At 39.7% G+C, this 3,871-nt stretch overlaps 1 non-coding gene across 1 annotated transcript; it reads left to right on the top strand.

The window, feature by feature from the left end:
• Positions 1–2,060: 2,060 nt before the first annotated feature.
• Positions 2,061–2,167, top strand: LOC141709144 (small nucleolar RNA R71). The gene has a single exon (XR_012569736.1). It is a non-coding gene; the product is annotated as a small nucleolar RNA R71 (small nucleolar RNA).
• Positions 2,168–3,871: the final 1,704 nt, after the last annotated feature.

The following is a 3,871-nucleotide window of genomic DNA, read 5'->3' as shown; positions in this document are numbered from 1 at the left end:
CTGCTCGACTGTAGGTTTGCTACCTTCTTCTAGCAGAATTTTATGCATACAGTAAGAAGGGATGATTCCCTTGATATCTGCTATAGTCCATCCAATTACCGATTTGAACTCTCTCAGAATTCTCAAAAGCTTTTCCTCATCGCTACCTGAAAGGTCAGATGCAATGATAACAGGCAGAGTAGATTTATCACCTAAAAAAGCATACCTCAAATGTTCATGTAAAGGCTTAAGCTCAAGAGTAGGAGCTTCCTCAATAGAAGGCTTGAGGCATTTAGGAGGTTAGCTCAATTCTTCCATTCCAAGAGATTCAAAAGGCATATCGATCTTTCTCTTCCAGAGAGACGCATTCAAATATTGCAATTACCCATCACCTTCGTCATCTTCACTGTGTGAATTTCCCAACAAGGCTTTTTCTAAGGCATCAGACCTTAGCATTTGATCAAGTTCCAATGTGACCACCGAATCGACCAACTCGACTTTTAAGCACTCCGCATTATCAGTAGGAAATTTCATAGCATTGAACACATTGAAAGTCACATCCTGATCCAACACTCGCATTATAAGCTCACCCTTCTGCACATCAATCAAAGTCCGGCCAGTTGCCAAGAAAGGCCTTCCCAAGATTATGGGAATCTTCTTATCCTCCTCGAAATCAAGAATGACAAAATCAGCAGGGAAGATGAGTTTATCGACCTTGACCAAGACATCCTCCACAATACCTCTCGGATATGTAATAGAACGGTCGACCAATTGCAAGGTCATGTAAGTTGGTTTGGGATGAGGTAAGTCCAATTTCTTGAAGATTGACAAAGGCATCAGATTGATGCTAGCTCCCAAGTCACATAAGCATCTATCAAAAGACACTTTCCCAATAGTACATGGAATAGTAAAGCTTCCTGGATCTTTAAGCTTCGGAGGTAACTTCTGCTGCAGCACAGCACTATATTCCTCCGTGAGAGCGACAGTCTCTAAATCATCTAGCTTCACCTTTCTAGAGATAATACCTTTCATAAACTTTGAATAAATAGGCATCTGCTTAAGAGCCTCAGCGAAAGGTATGTTGATATGAAGTTTCTTGAACACCTCCAGAAACATCTCGAATTGCTTGTCCGGCTTTTTCTTCTGTAGCCTCTTAGGAAAAGGTGGTGGCGGATAGATCTATTTCTCTCATGTATTACCCTCAGGTAGAGTATGTTCAACAGTAGTCTTCCTTGGTTCCACTTCTTCATCCTGCTATTTTGCTTCTTCCTCAACCCCAGCTTTTTCAGTCAACTCTTGAGTTTGATCGGGATTTGCAACCTTCCCAGACCTCAAAGTTATTGTCTTTACCTACTCCTTAGCTTCCTTCTTTCCTAGAACTTCAGTGTCACTAGGAAATGTACCAGGTTGACGATTTAGCAAGGCATTGGAAATTTGCCCAATTTGATTTTCCAAGGTCTTGATAGAAACAGCTTGACTCTTGCACATGAGCTTCAACTCCTCTAATTCAGATTTTTCATTAGCTTGTTGCAGCTGGAGTTGCTGTTTTCGTGCATACCGCGGTTGCTGAAAACCAGGGGTTGTACTGTTTAGCTGGATACTGCTGATAAGGCTATTGAACCGCATTCTGACATTACTCCGGCTGAAATTGGGATGATTGCGGTTGTTAGGATGATTGGTGGCTGGCACAGGTTGCTGCGATCGCTGGAAGTTACTCACGAACTGAGCTGATTCATTTGAAATTGCGCACTGATCAGTTTCATGGGCACCAGCACAAAGCTCACAGACACTAGTGATTAAAATTAACTCCATAATTAGCCAAAGTGTCAACCTTCATTGTCAAAGCCTTAAGTTGGGCAGTTATAGCAGTTGCTGAATTCAACTCCAGAATTCCTGCTACTTTTCCCCGAGTCAGTCTCTGGGAAGGATTCTGGTACTCATTAGCAGCCATCAGTTCAATCAGTTTATAAGCTTTATCGTAGCTCTTAGCCCATAAGGCTCCTCCTGATGCTGCATCAAGCATGGGCCTAGAAGTAGGACCCAATCCATTATAGAAATAATTGATAATCATCCAATCAGGCATGCCATGGTGTGGGCACTTCTTTAGCATCTCCTTATATCGATCCCAAGCCTCACACAGAGATTCTCCAGTTTGTTGAGCGAACTGGGTAAGAGCATTCCCGATTGCTGTAGTCTTCGCCATGGGAAAAAATTTAGTGAGAAACTTTTGAGCAATATCTTCCCAAGTTATGATAGACCCTGCCGGTAGAGAGTGTAATCAGCACTTAGCTTTGTCCCTCAAAGAGAATGGGAAAAGTCGCATCTTGATAGCATCTTCAGTCATACCATTGAACTTGAAAGTGTCACAGATCTCGATGAAATCTCTTATGTGCATGTTGGGGTCTTCGGAAGGAGAACCCCCAAACTGAACTGAGTTCTGTATCATCTGGATCGTGCTTGACTTGATTTCAAAAGTGTTAGCCGTGATAGATGGTCTAATGATGCTAGACTGAATGTTATTAATCTTTGGCTTAGAATAGTCCATCAAAGCCTTCAGATTTTCTAGCTTGATCACCCATAGCTACTATAATTGGCTCTTCAACTTTCTCTTCTTCTTCTACCTTCTTTTCTTCCTCAAAAACTTCCCTACGAATTACCACAAATTCTTCCTCGGCTATATCCAGTGTTCTCTTACGAGTACGCGAACGCGTTTGCATACACCCTCGCTAGATTACCTGAAATAAAACAAGGAACAAATAAGTAACAATGTCCAAGTCAATGAACTTTAACGACCACTGATGGAAAGCACATAAACTAGTAATTAACACTACAGTACCCGGTAGCGGCGCCAAAAACTTGTTAGTTGCTAAACACGCGCTAATATTACATGCAAGTATACGAGTTCGCAAGTAGTATAAGATATAAATCAGATTCGTTCCCATAGAGACTGTATTGGTTAACTATCCAAATTACGCACCTAAGCAACAATGTATGGTTATTATTCAATGCTAAGACGATAACAAATTGAGAATGTTTGTAACTAAGAATTACGCTAACTATTATAACTACGAGAATAAGATAAACTGGGTTAATATATATGACAGACATGGGATTCTAACTTCATTAAATATTTCATTCAATAGCCTTATTATTCTCAACCTTAGCATGCAATGGTGATGACACTAATCAGACAACACAAAACTGATAAACGCCAACTTTCATTGTACGAGTACCATTCTACCAGACATCCACAAAAGAGATAGAAGCTGAATAGGCACCAATTATATTGAGACCCTATATGTCTATAAAATTTGACAACATAACGGTTTAAGCACAAGTTATCTTTCTTGATTACATAGGGCAAGTAAGATGGTTAAAATTACCTATGAATCATGCATAACAATACATGAACCTATTATACATGGCAAGTTCTAAATCCTTAAATTCACTTTCGCTTCATTAAGAATTAACACACTATCTTATAAGTTCACGACGCTCACAAGACGAATACGCACAACCAATACTAGAATATCATAAAATCACCACACACTAAGGCATCAAACAATTTAACTAAAGAAATCCACAAATAAATTCGCTAGAACCCCACGATAACGATTAGCCCATAATCGAACTTATCGCCAATGTGGGTTCAAATGAAAATATGATATAGAAAATGTCGTCTTTATACGAATAAATAAACCAAATTACAATCAAGAATATAGGTTCAGCAAAACAAGAAACAAGCATCCAAATTACAACTCAAAACAATGATTCACAAGAATAAACTAGTTCGTCTTCGCCTTTGTTGAATTGTGCCAAAAGGTCTCTTCCCGTCTTCTCCCTCCTTGATGTCTTGAGATCTCTGAATATCTCTTGAAAAATGACCTAAGTT

Source organism: Apium graveolens, chromosome 2, assembly GCF_009905375.1.
Source record: "Apium graveolens cultivar Ventura chromosome 2, ASM990537v1, whole genome shotgun sequence".
Taxonomy (NCBI): domain Eukaryota; kingdom Viridiplantae; phylum Streptophyta; class Magnoliopsida; order Apiales; family Apiaceae; genus Apium; species Apium graveolens.
Note: the sequence above shows the minus strand (reverse complement) of the source record. Positions and strands in the feature narration are given on the sequence as shown.